We start from the raw sequence: 11,943 nt of genomic DNA on the forward strand, positions 1-11,943 counted from the left end.
ACAATGTTAAACAACATCGGTGATAGCGGATCCCCTTGGCGTAACCCTTTTTGTGTTTGAAAATAGTGGCCGGTGTCATCATTAACCTGAATTGCCACACTACCTCCATACACAAAATCATAAATTAGAGCCCGCCACTCTGGAGAAAAACCTTTCATCCTGAGTGTCTGCTATAGGAAAGACCACTTGACCTTATCATACGCCTTTTCGAAATCTAATTTTAAAATGAGCCCATTTAATTTCTTAGTATGCATCTCATGTACTGTCTCATGCAAAACAGCCACTCCATCCAGGATATTCCTTCCTTGCATGAAAGCGGTCTGTGATGGCTGAACAACATGATCTGCAACCGTATTAAGTCTAATGGTGGCCACTTTTGTGAAAATTTTGAAACTGACGTTTAAAAGGCAAACAGGTCTATATTGTTGAATCCTTTCTGCCTCATTAACTTTCGGTAACAAAATTACTTCACCAAAATTTAGACGAAATAATTCTAGTTGTCCTGTGTGAAGATCACTGAACAAATCTAGAAGATCCGATTTAATGGTATCCAAGAAAGTCTGATAAAACTCCGCTGGAAAACCATCTGGACCCGGTGCTTTGTTGCATTCCATTTGGAAAATTGCCTTCTGAACCTCATCCTCAGAATAAGGTGCGGTTAGTAGGCCATTCTCTTCTATAGAAACTTGGGGTATATCATCCGTTAAATCCTCGTTAAGAGAAAAGGAGCTTTCCTCCGGAGGACCAAACAGGTCTTTATAATAATTAGTAATGTATGATTTGAGTTGCTCGTGGCCTTCAATCACCCCTTCATCTTGGATAAGAGAGTGAATACGTTTTTCCCGATGTCTTCCATTGGCCAGGCCATGGAAATATCGCGTATTCGAATCACCTTCCAAAATGAATTGGGCTTTGGATCGTTGATACCATTTGAGTTCATCTTCACGGAGAAGACCCGCCATCTGCGCATTGGATTGATTCTTAAGTTCGATCTCTAGCGTGGACAACGGTCTCACTTCCGCTACTGCCTCTAGTTCATCGATCACTTTTGATAACCGAGCCTTCTTTTTTTAAGAATACCAACCATATGGGCAGCCCAACCAGAGAGATGTTTGCGCATTGCCCGCATCTTATTATTCCATCTCAATATTGGAGTGCTACCCCCGACTGGTCATTTCCAAACCGTCTTAACCATCTCATGAAATCCGTCCCGATGTAACCAGCCAAGTTCAAATTTGAACGTCCTTTTACAAACAGGTCGGGGATTCCCAGTGGTTAGGAGGATAGGAGAATGGTCAGACAGTTTTTCAGTACGTTCTAGTGCACGGACGAACACCATAGGATATTTTTGTTCCCATTTGGTATCCATCAATAGACGATCTAATTTCTCGTATGTGGGTTCAGGCAAGCTGTTGGCCCAAGTAAACTGTCGACCTGACATAAACACCTCTCTTAAGTCCAAGCTATCAATGACAGCATTAAACAAGAAAGGCCAATGTCCATTGAAAAGGTCCTTGCTTTTCTCATGAGGAAATCTCAGCAAATTGAAATCCCCTCCGATTAGAATCGGATGCAGGTTATCTTTTGCAAGATTTACCAACTCACGTAAAAAGTCCGCCTTAAAGGCATCCTGGGCAGCACCATACACAGCAACCAGACTCCAAATAAAACCGTCCGCTTTGTTCTGAATATCGAGTTTAATATGATACTCTCTGATACGTCCCAAACGTATCTATAATTTCTTATGTTCCATGCTACTTTTATGATGATACTCACATGTTTTATACACACTTTATGTCATTATTATGCATTTTCCGGCACTAACCTATTGACGACATGCCGAAGAGCCGATTGCTTTGTTTTACTGCTGTTTTTGGTTTAGAAATCCTAATAAGGAAATATTCTCGGAATTGGACAAAATCAACGCCCAGGGTCCTATTTTTCCACGAAGCTTCCAGAAGTCCGAAGAGGAAACGAAGTGGGGCCACGAGGTGGCGACACACTAGGGCGGCGCGGCCCAAGCCCTGGCCGCGCCGGCCTGTTGTGTGGGCCCCTCGTGACGCCCCCTGACCTACCCTTTCGCCTACATATAGTCTTCGTCGCGAAACCCCCAGTACCGAGAGCCACGATACGGAAAACCTTCCAGAGACGCAGCCGCCGCCAATCCCATCTCGGGGGATTCAGGAGATCGCCTCCGGCACCCTGCCGGAGAGGGGAATCATCTCCCGGAGGACTCTTCATCGCCATGATCGCCTCCGGATCGATGTGTGAGTAGTTCACCCCTGGACTATGGGTCCATAGCAGTAGCTAGATGGTCGTCTTCTCCTCATTGTGCTATCATGTTCGATCTTGTGAGCTGCCTATCATGATCAAGATCGTTTATTTGTAATCCTACATGTTGTGTTTGTTGGGATCCGATGGATATTGAATACTATGTCAAGTTGATTATCAATCTATCATATATGAGTTGTTTATGTTCTTGCATGCTCTCCGTTGCTAGTAGAGGCTCGGCCAAGTTGATACTTGTAACTCCAAGAGGGAGTATTTATGCTCGATAGTGGGTTCATGCCTCCATTAAATCTGGGACAGTGACAGAAAGTTCTAAGGTTGTGGTTGTGCTGTTGCCACTAGGGATAAAACATTGATGCTATGTCTAAGGATATTTGTGTTGATTACATTATGCACCATACTTAATGCAATTGTCTGTTGCTTGCAACTTAATACCGGAAGGGGTTCGGATGATAACCTGAAAGTGGACTTTTTAGGCATAGATGCATGCTGGATGGCGGTCTATGTACTTTGCCGTAATGCCCTGATTAAATCTCATAGTACTCATCATGATATATGTATGTGCATTGTTATGCCTTCTTTATTTTTCAATTGCCCAACTGTAATTCGTTCACCCAACATGCTATTTATCTTATGGGAGAGACACCACTAGTGAACTGTGGACCCCGATCCTATTCTTTACATCTGAAATACAATCTACTGCAATTGTTCTTTACTGTTGTTCGCAAACAATCATCTTCCACACAATACGGTTAATCCTTTGTTCACAGCAAGCCGGTGAGATTGACAACCTCACTGTTACGTTGGGGCAAAGTACTTTGGTTGTGTTGTGCAGGTTCCACGTTGGCGCCTGTTGCCTGCCAAAACCCACCGGCGAGCAGCGACGAGCAACACGAAGAGCCGGAAGGCTCCCAGGACGGCTGGTGGGCCCTGGTCCCTCGGTCGACGGCCCGCAATGCTCTGGCACACGTCCCGACGGTCGCAAGGGCGTGCCACCTGACCTATACCTGGTCAGGGAGGTGTTGAATCGCTTCGATTAGCTTCCTGCATGGTAGACACGTAAACATTAAATACGAGCCCGATCGGCTCTCAGGTTGCCCTGTGAATCGGCTCAAAGAGCCGATTGCCCCATGGTTCACGTTGGATTTACGATGACATGGGGATCCTGCTTGATCAATACAAAGTTAAACCAATCTACGACAGTTTAGGGTTTTCACCGCACAATCGGAACATCCTACGCGTAGTTGAGCCTAGCAGATACGAAAGATGATGGAAAACTAACCCTAAAAGAGGCCTAAAAACCAACATGACATCGATTCCCGGAACAACCCTTCTAGGATCGGCAAACCATACCTAACGCACTACCGGATAGTTCAACCCGTTTGCAAGGCCTAACCATACGGATATCAAACTAATCCTTGAAGAACAAGGAGCAACTATAACAGATCGGATCTACTAAATAAAGAACAAGCAAGGTGCTGCCCTTACACCTAAGATAGGTGTAAGGGCAGCTAGATATCGAGGGACGGCATAGCTAAGCAAATATGTATAAGAAAAGCATTGATGCACGCCCCAAAACACCTACGATAAGTAGTGTTACTCGCCATCAACAAGGCTTCAGTACGAGTAACACCAGATAACGAATAAACCTATACTGCCTAGATCGCAAGATGCGATCTAGGCAGCATGATGCTTACCCGGGAGAAACCCTCGAAACAAGGGGTGGCGATGCGCCTAGATTGTGTTTGTTGTGAACGTGATTGTCCTCCTTTCTCAATAACCCTAGATACATATTTATAGTCCGTGGACTTTCTAATTCGGGAATAAACCTAACCGTGTACGGGCTAAACTCTATCTCTTGATTCTAATCTATCATAATATACAGATACACAGGCAATCTAGCCCAAACTCTCGTGCAAGGCCGCTTCAGAGACACTCCACGTGTATATCCTCCAAGCCCATCTCAATTACGGCTCATCTCCTGATTTGGCCAAAATCTGGTGATAACACATGCCCCCCTGGTTTTGGTAATGATAATTTCAAAACCACTCTGTTTTTCCTTCGTAGGGTCATGTCGTGGCAGAGCAGAACCGCTTCAGTATCTTTCCATCATGATACCCTGTCTTCTCAACTCCTGCACGATTGACAGTTTTGGCACCGCATCCTCGAAAACTTGGGAAATATTTTACTGGCCGATTTCGTGCATCGGCCTGCATATTTTACTGCCCATCATCCCACATACTTGGGAAATATTTCTTGAGATGCTGGCCATTGACGGCCACTGGGAACTTCACCCCATCCAACTGCTCGACCATGTATGCATTGCCCTTCAAAACTTGGTCGACTTTGTACGGTTCGTGCCAATTTGGAGACCATTTACCATACGCTTTATCCTTAGTCCCCAACGGCAACACAACTTCCCATACCAGATCACCAACGAGGAACTCCTTCGGTCTCACCTTCTTATTATATGCGCGAGCTACCTTGACTTTGTTCTCCTTGATTTTCTCAAGCGACCATAATCTGAGTTCCGTTACATCCTCAATGATGTCACTCATCAGGGATGCATATTCTTCAGTCGTTAAATCATCCTGAAACGTAGTCCGTCTTGAACCAGCCGTGATTTCCCAGGGCAACACAGCTTCTTGTCCGTAGACCAGATGGTATGGCGAGGTCTTTATTGCTCCATGACACGACATGCGATAAGCCCACAAAGCCTCTGACAACACCTCGTGCCAACGTCTAGGATACTCGTCAATTTTCCTCTTAATCAGCTTGATAAGGCTCTTGTTGGACGCTTCAGCCTGCCCATTTGCTTGAGCATAGTATGGAGACGATCGGATCAGCTTGATTCCCATGTCCTCGCAGAACTTTCTAAACTCCTTAGAAACAAAAACCGAACCTCCGTCGGTCGTGATAGTCTGGGGAATCCCGAATCTATGAATGACATGCTTATGGTGAGATCATCGCTTTTTATTTTTTGGGGCCGATCGCAGGGATCGGCCTTGCCACGTACGTCTACTGACTCTGATCTTGCTTCTCTGTCAGGCCGGTGATAAGACCAGCCTCACCCCGTTTTTTGAAGCTTCTATGCGCTCACAGCCGTCCAAACTGATTCCAGAGATCGGCTCTTGATCGTCTGCATCCCAAATGTTCATGCCAGCTAGTGAGATCTCGATCGAGTCATCTGCATGCACGACCTCCACTTCGTCTCCATCCCACTCGTATCGTGGCATTGGTGCATCGTGGATGGAATGCGGCGAGTTGGCGTGAATCCAATCCCTCCCTAGTAGGACAGCGTAGGTGCTTTTGCTGTCGACGATGAAGAACGACGTGGGGATGGTTTTCCGACCTACGGTTAGATCCACGTTCAGAACGCCTTGCGCTTCTGATGCTTGGCCGTTGAAATCGCTTAATGTGACGTTGGTCTTGATCAGATCTTCGTTAGAGCGTCCCAAACGCCGTAGCATGGAGTATGGCATTATATTGACTGCCGCACCCGTGTCAACCAGCATCTTGTTGACAGGCTGCCCATTGATGTAACCTTTTAGGTACAGGGCCTTCAAGTGCCTGTAGCTCCTCTCTCGTGGCTTCTCAAAGACAACTGGCCGTGGACCGCAGTCAAACTGTGCTACTGGCACCTCTTCAGTTCTTGGAGCATAAAACTTCGACGGCAGTATGAACACCATATTTGTGTCAGCCGATGCCTTTGCATCGGCTTTTGTCTGCTTGGGGCGCCATTCTTTCTTTTGTGGCCGCGCCTCCGTCTCCAAAGTCTGCTGAATTTTCACGGCCAAGTCGGGCCGTGCTTTCCTCAACGTGTACAGGTACTGTGCTTCGGCTTCCTCCAAGTTACGTAGCCGCTGAACCCTGCGCTTCTGGGAATGACTGAGTCCATCAGGGCACCACCTTGGCCGGTGGTACCTATCTTCTTCTTCATCTTCTGACTCCTCGAAGTCTTCATCTTGAGATGACTCAGCTCGTTTACTCTGAGGTGGGAGAGGCCCTAGACGCTTGAACACTGAAACCTCACTTGTGCCCTTCCTCTGCTGTCTACATTCTGGGCAGTTGTCGATTGTGGGAAATCAGCTCATTCCTGAGTCCCAGCTGTGCTTAAAGAAAGGACAATCCCAGTGCCTGTCCATGTCTTCCTCCTCTCTTGACCTCCCTTTAGCGCAGCGTTCATATCCTTCGTCGTTTCTATCATATCGACGATGTTTTCTGTTGTCTGCATCAGACCGACGATATCTGTCGTCATCCACGTCGTACCGCTGGCGTCGGTCGTACTAATGCTCACATTTGTTAAGGAGATGCACGGAGAGTGGTCGTTGGTACCGCACGCTTCTCACTTCTTCCTCGGTCAGGTACCGTCTGTTATCATATTGGGGCCGGTCGCGTGGATCGGCCTCCTTCTTATCCTTGCCACGGGTGTGACTGCTCTCCTCTTTATCTTTGCCATGGCGGTCTACAGGCCCTGCCATGTTGATATCGAAAGAGAAACCTGGCTGACGCTTCGTGGAATGGCTGAGCTCCACCATGTTGACGCCAGGGAACGGTTGCATGTCCACTTTCATCGCAAACTGACCGAAGATCAATCGGCCTTGTTCTATCGCCAGTTGAATCTGTCGACGCAGCTCTTTGCAGTCGTTGGTGACGTGGGTGAACGTGTGATGCCATTTGCAGTACGGTCTCCCGTTCAACTCTTGCACCGTAGGGAATTTATGGCCTTCGGGTAACTTTAGCTGTTTTTCCTTCAGCAGCAAATCGATAATCTCGCTCGGCTTTGCTTATATCAAAGTCAAACCCTTTTGCAGGCCCTGGTTGTTTCACCCATTTGCGGGACACGGGTACGCCCCCGAGCCCATTCGGCCACGGCGACTTCCTGATCTTCTGCAGAGTCTTCAACTTCTTCTGCCTCGACCAGGCCTATCGGGCGCTTGAACTTGTCATGGTACAAATCTGGGTGGCGCTGTTCATACGATGTCAGTTTCTGTACCATATGCGCCAGTGAATTGTAGTCCACTTGGAAAGTCAGATCCTTGAGCGGCGTTGCGAGGCCTGCCACTGCCAGCTCGACTGTTTCCTTCTCAGTTAAACGAACCGAATAACATCGGTTCTTGACAGTCCTAAAACGTTGAATGTAATCAGACACCGTCTCTCCCCGCCTTTGCCGCACCTGCGTCAGATCGGCAATGCCAGCTTCGGTAGCTTCTGAGTGATATTGCACATGAAACTGCTCTTCTAGTTACTTCCATGTCCGAACTGAATCTGGTGGCAACGAGGTGTACCACCCAAAAGCTGGACCCGTGAGCGATTGCGCAAAGAACCTTACACGTAGCGGGTCTGATGCTGAAACCATGCCCAGCTGTGCCAAATATCGGCTCACATGCTCAGTTGAGCTAGACCCTTCTGATCCACTGAACTTTGTGAAGTCAGGGAGCCGATACTTGGGCGGCAGCGGGATCAGGTCATATTCGTTAGGATACGGCTTGGAATAGCCGATTGTTCTCTTCTTTGGCAGGATACCGAACTGGTCTCTCAGGATTGCACTGATTTGATCCATGGTATGAGCTGCAGGGGCTGAGCTTTCATGACTCGTTCCGGTGGCATATTTAGCTAGCCACGCCTGTTTCTCTGCGTCTGCTCCAGAACTCCCTCCTGCTCCAGCAATCCCTCCTGCTGTGATCTGGTTTGTGTGTGCCCAGTTGTTGCAGTCCGGTACGTATGTGCACACATATCCATGTGGGATCTCTTTGGGCGGCTCATACTGGAATTGGTAATCGCCAGGATCACCTCCAACCTTGTAGACGACGTATGCCGGTGAACCTTGTTGCTGTGGAGCTGCAAGCGTGAACGGCAGTTGCGGTCTGGTGTGGAACGGTATTTCTCCTTGGTCAGACCCTAGGACAGGCCCTGACGGAGAATACTGATGCTTCATGATTTCCTGAACCACACGGAGCGCAACACGCTCGAAAGCGTTCACCGGGCTCTCAGAATGACGATGTAGAGCATGAGCCACCATATAATTGGTTTCCTGGCGCAGGGCTCTGGTGTGCTCCTTCGAAGGAAGAGACAAATCTACTCCATCGAGCGCGCCTTCGGGTGTGAACCCTTTGAACCTAATGCCATGTGAACGGGTCTTTTCGAAAGAGCCGATGAAATCGGCTTCGAAGAGAGTCTTAAGCTCATCATACTTCTTCTTGTGCTCTTCAGGCAGCTCTTCGTAGTTGATCGGTTCGCTCGACATCTCAGCTCGAGATGTTGACGTGGTTGTTGCAGATTGTCCCACCGGGCGTGCCAGAATGTGTTGCCTGCCAAAACCCACCGGCGAGCAGCGACGAGCAACACGAAGAGCCGGGAGGCTCCCAGGACGGCTGGTGGGCCCTGGTCCCTCGGTTGACGGCCCGCAATGCTCTGGCACACGTCCTGACGGTCGCAAGGGCGTGCCACCTGACCTATACCTGGTCAGGGAGGTGTTGGATCGCTTCGATTAGCTTCCTGCATGGTAGACACGTAAACATTAAATACGAGCCCGATCGGCTCTCAGGTTGCCTCGTGAATCGGCTCAAAGAGCCGATTGCCCCATGGTTCACGTTGGATTTACGATGACATGGGGATCCTGCTTGATCAATACAAAGTTAAACCAATCTACGACAGTTTAGGGTTTTCACCGCACAATCGGAACATCCTACGCGTAGTTGAGCCTAGCAGATACGAATAATGATGGAAAACTAACCCTAAAAGAGGCCTAAAAACCAACATGACGTCGATTCCCGGAACATCCCTTCTAGGATCGGCAAACCATACCTAACGCACTACCGGATCGTTCAACCCGTTTGCAAGGCCTAACCATACGGATATCAAACTAATCCTTGAAGAACAAGGAGCAACTATAACGAGATCGGATCTACTAAATAAAGAACAAGCAAGGTGCTGCCCTTACACCTAAGATAGGTGTAAGGGCAGCTAGATATCGAGGGACGGTATAGCTAAGCAAATATGTATAAGAAAAGCATTGATGCACGCCCCAAAACACCTACGATAAGTAGTGTTACTCGCCATCAACAAGTTCTTTACTGTTCTTCGCAAACAATCATCTTCCACACAATACGGTTAATCCTTTGTTCACAGCAAGCCGGTGAGATTGACAACCTCACTGTTACGTTGGGGCAAAGTACTTTGGTTGTGTTGTGCAGGTTCCACGTTGGCGCCGGAATTCCTGGTGTTGCGCCGCACTACACTCCGCCACCAACAACCTTCAATGTGCTTCTTGGCTCCTACTGGTTCGATAAACCTTGGTTTCTTTCTGAGGGAAAACTTACTGCTGTGCACATCACACCTTCCTCTTGGGGTTCCCAACGGACGTGTGTCTCACGCGCATCACTCTCCATCAGAACTAGCTAAAACAGTCATGGTGTCTATACGGACGCCAAGTAAAATGCCCCCAGACCTACCCCAAGGCGGGCGAGAAAACCACTGAAAGTTAATCCCGCCTGACAAACGGTCGAGGAAACTCTGTGAGAATTTTCGCCTACCCGTCTCAGATATAGCAATAAAATCTAAATCATAATCTCTACAACCATCAGCAATGTGAGAATGCTTAGCCAAGTCACCAAGACCTCTGCTATTCCGAAACATGCCATTCATCGAGAAACTATTTTAGATCTAGTATTTTTGCCAAATCTACGATATTTCTTTCCAGCCGACGATCGAGAACCACGTGCAGAGGCATTTAGATCATAAACTGAACTAAACACTGAGTGTTCTAAATCGACTTCTGTAACACTCCCAACTATAGCCGAGAGAAGATGACCATCTAGGATGTCATCATATTCATCATTGTCTACAATGGAAGTAGCCGGCTCAGTGGATCCATTTGAAGCAACCGTTAAACGGTCAAGCTCCGTCTGTCTCAACACATGAGCTGAAGCTAAAATCTCATCCGACCGACTACCCAACGAGACCCCTACACTACTCAAATTCGAAGAAATCCTAGTATCGAAAAAAGAAGTAAACGACTTGGCTGAATTTTTAGTACCTGCCGTGTCGAGGTTCTTCTCCGCCTTGCGCCGCATGGCCCTCTGCATCACATCTTCATCTGTAACCCCCGCACCGTCCTCCGTCGTAGCGTACCTCCCACTCCTCCTCACAGTAGGCTGAGCAACCGGTGGAGGACTAGTGGGACGAGGCTGTTGTACGGCGGCAGCTGGCGGAGGCAGACTCAAGCGTGGTGAAGATGGTACCGACCCCGGCACCGAGGAAGGTGGAGACGGTGACCCCGAAGCTGGTGAAGATGAGTTCGATGCAGGGGTAGATGGCGTAGAAGCCCCCTGCACCGAACCCGACCGCGACGCTGCTGCCCCCCTAGGCGAAGGGGGCAAGGAAGACCGGCTGGGCTCCTCCCCAGCCTGCCCTGCACCTCCACCTGAGGCACCTGAGGCGAGGCTGACCACACCTCCCTCCGCTCCTCGCTACATCCAGGACGAGCGCGAGGGAGCGAAGCCGTCAGAGGGGGCTGCACCTCCCCAGACTCCCCGCGCGGCAACTGAACCGCCGTGCCAGTGGCCGGCTGTTGCACAGCCGGGCCGGGTGCCGGCTGCCGGCTGCTGACCGGCCGGGCCAGTGGCCGGCTGCTGCACCGCCATGCCGGGGGCAGGCGGCTGCGGCTGCGCCGTACCAAGGGTCGGCTGCTGCACCGCCGTGCCAGAGGCAGGGTGCTGCTGCATCGCCGAGCCCAAGGCTGGCTGCTGCTGCCCCACCACGTCTGCGGCGCGCTGCTGCTATCCCGCCGAAAGAGCCTCGAACTGCTGCAGCCCCGAGGCCGTCGTGTCGAGCGTCGATGAAGGAGGAGTCCTCGGCTGCACCCTCTCCGTCTGAGGTGTGGTAGAAGACGAGTGGGAGCAACTAAGGGACTACCTAGAGGAGTAGACGACGAACCCGGGCGAGTCCTTGCCTGCATAAAAGTACACACACGAGACGGAGAAGACGCCCTGGACGCAGGCGGCGGGGTTGCCACCAAATGCGGCGACACCACCATAGCTCGAGACACAATCTCCCTGCCCCTGACTGTCCTCAGCGAGTGGTTAAAAGGGGTCACATCCACCTGAGTAACCGGTACCGAAGCTGCGCCTGAAGGGGGTATAGATGCGTGGCCATCGACCTCCATATGTGAGGACCCTGGTGCCCCATCCGCTGTAGGATCATCCTGTCCCTCATCCTCAAAACCATGAGACGCGTCATCATCATCGTCGCCCTTCTAGAAGAAAGGGCGAAACCTAGGATCTGGCTTATACCCAGGAGTCTCACGACGAAACCGGAATCTGTAACCATTAAGCTGTAGGTGAGCCAGCACCTCTAAGCATGGTGGCCTGTCCTTAGACTTATCTTTCTCCAGTACAGATATATTTCTCATGGCCACCTGAATATGAACAATCCCTTGACTCCGCAAGGTATACAAATCCACATCAAGAGTAGAACCAATAAAAGTACCTACATCCCAAAGGCCTAGGAAGTGACGTAGAGAATCTGGAACACCTTCGACATGCACCCAAACAGGCTCCATCACAAACTCAGGAATAACATCCTGCTGAGTTCAAGAAGAAACTATGGCATGTGCATTAATCTTAGGCACACTCATCTGCATACCATCAATCC

The sequence above is a fragment of the Lolium rigidum genome, chromosome 3, assembly GCF_022539505.1.
Source record: "Lolium rigidum isolate FL_2022 chromosome 3, APGP_CSIRO_Lrig_0.1, whole genome shotgun sequence".
Taxonomy (NCBI): Eukaryota; Viridiplantae; Streptophyta; class Magnoliopsida; order Poales; family Poaceae; genus Lolium; species Lolium rigidum.